The 10,429-nt window shown below is 32.7% G+C and overlaps 1 pseudogene; it reads right to left on the reverse strand.

Moving 5' to 3' along the window:
- Positions 1-4,763: 4,763 nt before the first annotated feature.
- On the reverse strand, positions 4,764-9,910 carry LOC106375136 (annotated as a pseudogene).
- Positions 9,911-10,429: the final 519 nt, after the last annotated feature.

Genomic DNA, 10,429 nt, shown 5'->3' on the forward strand with positions numbered 1-10,429 from the left:
TGGGTATGCATCTATAAATCAGTGATGCCTTATATTCACCCAGCTCTAAGAGCAAGAGCAGCCTATTGAGTTTTAAAGATATAAGAATGAATGGTTTCCATATTGAAACAATGGACGAAAGAAACAAAGAGTTTCTTCAGATATATGTATAACATCGCCCAAGGCCATAATAAGTCCTAAAGACTATACCTGCATTCTCTACTGACCTAGACTATGCATAGATCAGTATGATAGAGGCTAAAAGCCTGCGAAAATATACACTTTATGGCACGACCGGATTGGCCATCCTGGTCCAAACATTAAAAGATAAGAAGAGTTATCCCAAAGAATCTCACGTGTGTAGCATGTACACAAGGGAAACTCATTAGGCCATCACTAGTAAAACGGCTACGATCCCCTTTTTCATAAATAAAGACTATATGTCTAGATAATACTGGTGAATACATGTCCCAAGCATTTAAATGATTATGTTATGTCCATGGGGGTAAGTGTGGACAATTCTGTGATACATGTCTTTTAAAACGCAAATAGCTGATTGATAGACCATAACTTATGAGGTCAAAACTCACATTCACAGCTTGGGCCACACGAAATTTACATGCACCTAAGTTAATACGCATCAGGCCATTTAGTGAGCATAGATATCCCATATCACAATTATTAACGGGTCAAGAGCCAGACATACCCTATCATAAGACATTTGGTTGTGCTGTCTATGTACTAATTGCTCCATCACAGAGAACTAAGATGGGACCTCAAAAGGAGGATGAGGATATATGTTGGATATGATTCTCCCACAATAATAAATTACTTTGAGCCAACTATGGGTGACTATATTTGAGGCCAGGTACACGGATTATTTTAAGACCAGGAGGAGAAAAAAAATAATAAAGCTGGTAAAAGAATGGTAAAAGAAATAGAATGAAATCAACCATCAATGTCTTGGCAAGATCCTCAGACTAAAGAATATGAAATAGACGTCCAAAGATTATACATTTAGAAAGCTAGCTAATCAAATGCCAGACACATTTGCTGACCCGAAAAAGAATGACTAAGTCATATATAAACCAGCTTGTAAAGCACCAACGAATTTGATGTCCAAGAAGAGACACAGTCAAGTTGCTACAGAGTCTAGACAACGTATGAAATATGGTAGACCAAATAGGTTCCAAAAGATAAGAATCCTCGGAAACAAAAGAAAGGTGCAGATAATGATAATCAAAATCCAAATCCGAGGTTACTAAGGAAACCATTCCAGACATGGAGATAAGGTCGGCCGGCTCTAAGGTACAGGTACCAAACAATGTAGCTTGGGACGCCAAGCTGCAAAGTATTAAAGGTCCTGATAATAATGAATCTCAATCGATTATATCATGTCTGGAACATAACGGAACCAATAAGGAATGTCGACATAAGATGATTTATTTGCATACAAGGTAGCACTTGAATTTATGAATATAAGCGAGGATCATGAACCCACGTCAATATAAGAGTGCTCACTCGTAGAACATATTGGATTGAATGAAAACGTGGGGTTAAATAGTTTAAGGAAGAAAGACGTATTTGGCCATATGATTAAGACGCCATATGATGTTAAAACCAGTGGATATAAATGAGTCTTGTGAGGAATAGAAATCGTGAGATATAAAGCTGATGTTGCACAAATATTCTCACAAAGACCAGTAATAGATTATGAGGAGACATACTCCCATGTGGTGGATGCAACTACTTTTAGATTTCTCATAAGTCTGGCTATATAAGAGAGAAAATTAGACTTGCAGCAAGTTGATGTAGTGACTGCATATTTATATGGTCCACTAGATAATGAAAGTACTAGAGGGTATTGAGCTGAAAGAACAGCAAGTTCTCGAGAACAATATTGATAATCATCAAAGTATATGATCTGAATATCCTAGGAACCTCTGGATACAATTTCCCAAACAGTTGAATATCTCAAGAAAGAGTTTGAGATGAAAGATCTTGGAAAACAAAGTTTTGTTTAGAATTACAGCTTGAGTACATTAACAATGAAATCCTTGTGCATCAAATAGTATATACAGAAAATGGTACTCAAGAGATTTAATATGGACCCGTCTCACTCATTATCTAGTACATGGGCGTGAGATCACTTGTTTTGGACACTGATCCATTCAGTCCAAAGGTGGACGATAAAGAAGCCTTTGATTTTGGTTTATTTTATACTAACGAGCCCAAAGAGGGGTTATTTGGTTTTGTTGATTTGTTTTCAGACAAGTTATGTTTTACACATGGTGGTACACGCATATCACAGCAACATCATCCAAGATTTCGTGTGTGTGTATTTGAGGTCGATGACTCAATATGTTCGATCAGATTGTGGCATGGCCGATGGTAAAGAGAACCAACTATCATGTTCTAGGACGAAACATATTCTGCCCAAGATCTTCATCACCCACGGATTGCAGAAAATTGGAGAGGTCCAAGGAACCTTCAGTAATGTCCAAATCAAGGGGAGTAATGTGTGTTGTACTCTTTTTTCTTCACCATGGTTTTGTCCCAATTGGATTTTCCTAGTAAAGTTTTAATGAGGCAACATTAAAGTACATTACAAGCTCTAAATGATTATGACATCCAAGAGAGAATGTTATGAACCAGATTGTGGATGGCTCATAACCAAGAGATTATGATTTGTAATCTTTTCATTTATCTATGACGGTGTAATCTCCTATATAAAGAATGAATAAAGATAGACTTTTTCATTACTTTTATAACAAAAACTAGATACAAGCCATTACAAAATACAAAACTCTACAAACAAACAAACAAACAAACTGTACCATCATCATTTACCACTGGAGTTAAAAAGCAGGAGATAACTTTCATTCAATATCGTCAATCCAATCACCGTATATCAGACTGATTTTCTCCGGTCCTTTCCATTTCTGATGTGTTCTGATCCCAGGCTTCTGCATAACCGCACTAGAAGCTCGTTGCAATGCGACTCCACTGTGGTAACCAGCGTCTGAATGATGGGGAACTCCTGGAGATAAAAGTGTCGTTGCTGTGTCTGAATGTCCTTTTAGGTTTGGTCGCCGTCGGGATTCACCGCCCAGACGCGATTGTAGTCGTCTTCCGTCGCCCAGACGGCGCTATCGCCGACATTCGGAAACCAATTCTCCGGCGGAGGGTTGTTGTGGGTATCACGTGAACTACATCTCCGCCGGAATCACGCCGGTGGTGACTCATCGTTTGAAAAGGAACAAGCTTTGCCTCTAAACCCTCATTCTGTCCAATCAATTTGCGAGAGAAATCACGGAAAAGCCGAGAAATTTCCAGAGATGGGTATCCTCGAAAAGCATCATATGCATTGATCAACGACAAGTTTTGAGAAACTCAAGCGATAAAACTGGGAAAATGAATTTGGACAGATGATTGAAGAATAAGTAACTACAAAAAATCGTCGTCTAGATTGGAAATATTTGGAAACACCAACAATGATCGCCCGAGAAAAAATCAATATGAAAAAGGAATATTCCGAGCTTCAAAGTGAGAATATAATGGGGCGAACTATACCGTGTGGACATCGGATAAGATATTTATTAGGACAATAATTTCAAACCGAGTAGTACTGTCTAGTGAAAATGAAATTAAATACAGGTTTGAGATTTGAAGTCTGAACACTGTATTAAAATTTGTAATGATTTATAGAGGTGGGCATGGATAAAATATCCAGATTTTTGTATGTATTCCTGATCTGATATGTTTCATCTTAATAATCAATTATCCAATTCGATTTGATTCGATCCGTAGCCATTCAGATATTCGGTGTCCTAGATATCCGGAAAATTTTGGATTTTTAACTGAATATCCTATCTGATTCATACAAATAACATAAAATTTAAAATTAAATAAAAATCTAAATAATATTAAATAATAGTAATATTTTATTACAAAAAATTATTCAGTTTTTAAAATTCTAGTAACTAATATAATAAATTTAATACATCCAAATATTTTAAACTTATATAAAATATAATATTTATATAAGTTATATATTTTTTTAAAAATATATGTATATATATATCTATAACGGATCGAATCGGATATTCAGTCATAAAAATATTAGTATTTATGATTTTTTTGTTTCTTATAGATATTGCAAATTAGTATTTGAGTTGTTTCGTAGAGTTACGAATATCTGAAATTTTTGGTTCGAATCGACACGGATAACAAATCAAATCAAAATTTACGGATATTTTGTCAAGCCCTAATGAATGTCGCTCATTCATTAGATATGGTTCTGAGACGTGAGTATCCCCTATATATTATTTGAGTATCTTTTAAAAAGTTGTAACCTCTGTAATTATTACAAAATGATCTTTGATTACGTGTCATCTCCATGTATCAATTAGATGCTGATTTGGCATCATTACAAAGAATTGGACAAACTTTAGTTAGTTTTAATTTCTCTAGAGAAAGTTAAGGACAAATACATTTAAACTCCCACCCACGTACATACAATTATAAAGACCTTTACGCAATATAGATACTATAGGGGGTATAGATATTTATGTAGTCTTAAGGTATTGTACCAATGTTTCTCAACTAATGAAACGAAACATAAGTAGAAGTCTAAATTCGACATACATTTGAAATGATAAATTGGATCATACTCGACATACATTCGAAAACATCTTCTCTTATTGGCCCTCCCAATTATTATCATTTGTTCTTCAGCACTACAACAGCCACTTGAGCTTAAAATTGCTGAAGGTTCTTTAGTTTTCAAAGTTTGTTTATTCCTTTGTTCACCTACACCTTATAGACCTGAATAACAAATTAAGAGACCAATAGAGAAAGCAAAGCTTTCATTATTGTAATTATGTGGTGTTCGCTACATTTGAGAAAAGCAAACCTTATAGATCATTACAGTGTCCGCACATTTGACAAACCTTGGTATAACCAAGATTACAATTTCCACATCAACTGAACTGAAGAACAAATTAACAGATGAATAGAGAAAGGAAAGTTATTGTTATTGTAATTATGTGTTTTTCGCTGCATTTGAGAAAATCAAACCTTATAGATCATTACAGTGTCCCCTACATTGGACAAACCTTGGAGTAACCAAGATTGCGATTTTCACATCAAAATTTGCAATATTTCCCAAACCGAGCAGTAACCAGAATTAATATTAGATGATCATGATTAGTAGGTCCAACTAAATCATTTGAGTTATTGTTATTCAGTGTTGCAGACCACTATATGCTTGGAATAGATATATTCTATACTCGAAGACACAAAATCTATTATAAGATAATGTGTGTATGATAGAAATACAAGAATCTATTTCTAATGTATACTCAATATTTGAAAACTATATCATAATAATCAGTTCCTTTGGAACCTCAACTTATTTCAGAATGTCTACAATTCAGGTTGGTTAAACGACATTTTAGTTTTAATTTAACCGAAACATAATAAATATACTGCTGGTATTATAATGCTTAGACATTTAGAAGGCACTAAAAATCCTAAAATGTAAACAAAAAAAATTCCTAAAAGGTGAACTAAGTGGGGGTTAGTGGGAGATTGATTTTTAAAGAGTTGAAGAATTTAAAGATTCTAGTGTTATTGGTAACATGATTCTTAAAGTTCTAAAAAGTTTGGTGTTATTGGTGTGGTGATTTTACAATTCCATATAAATCTTTTGTTATTCAAAAAGTTAAGTATTTTTAGATTTTTTAGATTTTAGATTCTATTAAACTATGGTGTTATTGGAACAATAATTCATTACATTTTAACTCACTACTCAAGACTTTCAAAATACTAGACTTAACCCATGTATTCTCAAAGTTGAGATGACAAAATCAATCTCTTTATCAAACATGCAAATATGATATACGTGAGAAGCATTATCAATTCCATATAATCTCTTTTATCAAACATGCATATATATAACTATTAAATAGATTTCATGCACAGTCACACTACAACACATCAAAATGATAAACCCATAATTCTTTTATCCATAGAAAAACTATGAAAGAGATTCCAAAGTCACAACAGCACATCAAAATGATAAATCCAGAAAATAACACCATCACAAATGAAAATGAGTTATAAATCGTTGAGAAAACTAGAAGTATATAAAATTATTTTATTGATATATCTCACCATTAATGCTGACTTCCCGCTTCTACAGCGTCATTCCACATGCTTAAAGCTATTGTGTCTCTCCAGTTGTTAGCATATTCTCTTTGCTGAGATTCAAGAGCACCAACATGTACAACTTCTTCAAAATTTGATTGATCATTGTTTGGAGGGATCACTTCCGCTGGAAAAGCATCAGACCGACAATGCTTCCGTAGAAAGTTATGTAATCCAGCACAAGCTAAAACCAATTCTGCTTGTGTTGTAAAAGGAAAAGGAGTCGCTGACTTAAAAATCAAGAAACAAGATTTGAAAATACCGAAGATTCGCTCAATCACGTTTCTCAAAGATGCATGCCGCAAATTGAACAACTCGTTTTGATTTTTAGGATCACGGCCTTCACCTTTAAATTCTTGTAAATGATAGCGAGTATGTCTGAATAGAGCTAAAAACTTTTGACGATTTGCAAATCCACAGTCTACCAGATAAAATTTCCTTGGAATTCAATTTGTAAATAAAAAAAAAATTATGTAGATCTCTAAATTGTTTACTACAACTTAGGTACATACCTTCTGGAACGGTTAATCTGCTACCGTGCCTTGTCAAAGCATTACTTAAAATTTTCGAATCATGAGCTGATCCTTCCCATCCACTAAGAACATACATGAATTCCAAATCAAAGTTGCAAGCATCAAAGACATTTTGTGATATAAATTCTTTGCGATTACGATAGCTTGGAACATCAGAAGTTGGTATCATTGCAAAAATATGTGTACCATCGATAGCTCCAATACAGTCCTATAAAGATTAAAATAGTGATTTTCAAAGAAACAATTGAACAAAAAAATTTATGCTAACTTTAGCTAAATTTTATTTGTACCTTGAAGTAGGGATAAAATCTTGTGCTCTCACTTATCTTTGCAGCTGTTGCAACTCCAGGCTTTACCATCAAATCAGGTGCTAAGGTATTTAATGCACGCAAGACTTTGTGAAAGTTTTCACTGATAGTGAACTTTGACCTCTTAAATGTGTCTTTTGTGTAATCATATTTTGAACCTTGACCAACAATAAGTAAAAATGTGGCCACCATTTCTTCAATGCATATATTCCGGGTATCTCTTAGACCAGTCTTCATTCTAATAAGATCACAAAACTTTTCAAATGAGCTTGGATACATGCGATATAGTGATCGGAAGTGCTCAGGGTCCTCCTTCAAAGCATCTTGAATGTAATCATAACCAATGTTAGTGATTGGCCGACGAACAGGGCGTTGTATGCGTTTGTCACTCCTCACATACGTTGTTTGCGACTGTCAGTCCTCACATACGTTGTTGCTATGTTATTTAACATCACCAGCAAAATGTCTAAATCTGACTCGTCTTCTTCCATTTGGTTTGCTTGCATTTCGTCATACATTTGTTGTTCTTCTTCAAAGGTGCTCTCCATGATAAAACACCTACAAAAAGTGATTACTATTTATATTAATAACTGAAATACACGAAGAATCTTTAAAAACTAATAGACTAACCAAGACATTAACAATAAAGTTACATAGATCATTTACCAGACGCTAACAATAAAATAAGCTACGTGGTATAACAACATCATGAAATTTTGTTTTTCTAAAAGCAAAAAATATATTTAAAAGCCCCATCATGTATATTAAACTAAAACCAGTTTGGTATTAAAAAAAAACAGTCTAGAATGATTGTAAAGAAATAACAAAACAGTCTAAAACAGATATAATAAAACAAAGATTAATCTTAGTTGACATTTCTTTGGATCCAACCATAGCATTCTTCTATGGACATATCAGTGAAGACATCTTTCATTCCCAAGGAATAGATAAGGGTCACCGCTTTAAATTTGATACGATCATCCAAATCAGGAACCTCTTTAATAGCATCTCAAACACTATTTTTCTTCTTTTCAGCTTCTCTTTTCTCAGCTTCTTTTTGTTGTCTTTCTTCTCTCTGTGTTATGAAGGTAAGGATCTTGCTGGTCATCATTACCATAGCATCACTTTGATCACTGTTTATCTCAACTGCACTGCTAGATGCGTCTGATCGAGATCGTTTTCTCGAGACAAGTTTTTCCACACGCCTTTTGACACCATTTTCTGGGGATGATTGCTGAGCATAAACATCATCGTTGATGTCCTCAAAATTCAAGTTGTCTTGTACTTGACTGTCACCAACCGTGAAGACGCGAGCATCTGTGGTATCACCTAAGCCAATTGCAGAACTAACATTAGCGGTTGCACATTCAAATATGATTTTTAAATCATCAAACTGTTCACTAGAGTCATAGCGTAAGAACTTGTGATTTGGATGTCCCTACAAAAAAAATTATACTTAAATAAAATATAAATAATTAAAAGAATACATTACTCTATGAACTTCTGTAAACCTATATGACTAAGTGATCCTTTTCACGTAAACTATATCATGTGCATATCTTATTTTATCTCATAAACTAAATTATATCTAACAAAACCCTTGCGATTCAAGAACATATCTCATAAAAATGATGCAAAATAAAGACATACCTTTAAATAGTCATTCCATACTTCGTTAGAAGCCACAAATCTTTTCATGATAGGATTCCATCCAAAGCCTGAACTGTTGTTTAAAAGATCAACATAGTATTGATATTGACCCTTTAGGAACTTGATCATGCTTAGGTAATGCTTGTGGGTTTTTTGGCATCCAAGTCTTTCGTTCAAGACTGGTAGTATCTTATGTTCCACCGTTGCTTTGTTCATTATTCCATTACTGTCACGCCATCCACGTTGAATTCCCTCCACAAGCAACTCTATTAAAACCTTGGTTTCCTCTGAATTCCATAGGGTATATTGATTTTTTTCTTTATCACCCATTGCAATCTTATGTGAAGTTAATCAATATTAGTAAGAACATACACACAAAAATATTTATCACAAACAAACATGTAAACATCAAACTTCTTGCTACTAGTCTAAACAAATAAAATAATGAAACCAAACGTAAACTTGAAAGCAACAGATATAACAATCAAACCATTTTAATACATGATATAATGAAAAATAGAGAAATATATCATAAAAAAAAAGACAATAAAAGAGAGAACCAGATACTTGTATTACCTTGCGAGCTTTGATGATGAATAAAAAGCAAAGAACAATTCTAGGACGCTCCTTTTCTTTAAACACAATTACTTATTTTGAATACATTATATGGAAAATAGTTAAATAATAGTAGACAAAAGTTAACATAAATCACAATAAGTCATCGCCAATCAAACCAAAAGAATATATGGATTCTATAAATATGGGAAGACATATTTTCAGAATCAATGAAAATATTTACAGAATTAAAATCCTCTTGACTTTAAAAATCTGTGTGAATTAGCTCCCCACAATTTCCGTGATACACAATTTCATTAAATTTTTTCGATTGCAGCCTGTTTAAATAGATACGAAACATTAAAACCAAAATGATGTATCTATCATATTGTGTATGCTTGATATTCAATTTTTAAAAAGTTCTAAATGGTAAGTTTAATTAAATACAATAAAATACTTTGTCACCAAGTAACAACTTGCCAAATATCTTTGTGGTAGTGATTGAAAATTTACATATATTTTGTTGAATTAAGATCACAGTTTAATTTATATTTATGTGATTTTCTGTCAATTATTTGAGACAGTTAGAGCGATTCAACGTACATTAGAACCTCTATAAATTAATAATGTTGGAACTTTGAAATTTTATTAATTTATAGAGATATTAATTTACAAAAGTTTCTTTATTTAGATTTTTATTTTAAGATAAGAAAAATATTTGATTTTAGTGTATAGATATTAATTGTTATTTTGAAATTTGACGTTTAAATTAGTTTTATTATATTATTTGGTGCATATGATATATATTGCATAGAACTTAAATGTGGTTTTAGATATAATATTACCAAATTTCATCAAAAATATATTAAGTGTTAAGAAAATATTAAGATAATTCTATTGTGAATATAAAACAAACAATATAATAATAAGTTTTTACTTATATAAAATATATATACATATAAACTATTAAGTTATAATTTTAATGGGACCATATATTTACATAGAATTTTCTAAAAAATATTATCTTATTATTTTATCGATTTATATCAAATTTTGAGCCGGCTCAAGTTGAGACCGATGAAATTTATTAGTTTATAGATATTATTAATTTATTGAATATTAATTTATAGAAGTTCTACTGTATGTAATATATCGCTTTGTTTGAGAGATGGTCCGGCCCATCAGATTGATGAT

This window comes from Brassica napus, chromosome C5 (genome assembly GCF_020379485.1).
Source record: "Brassica napus cultivar Da-Ae chromosome C5, Da-Ae, whole genome shotgun sequence".
In the NCBI taxonomy this organism is placed as follows: domain Eukaryota; kingdom Viridiplantae; phylum Streptophyta; class Magnoliopsida; order Brassicales; family Brassicaceae; genus Brassica; species Brassica napus.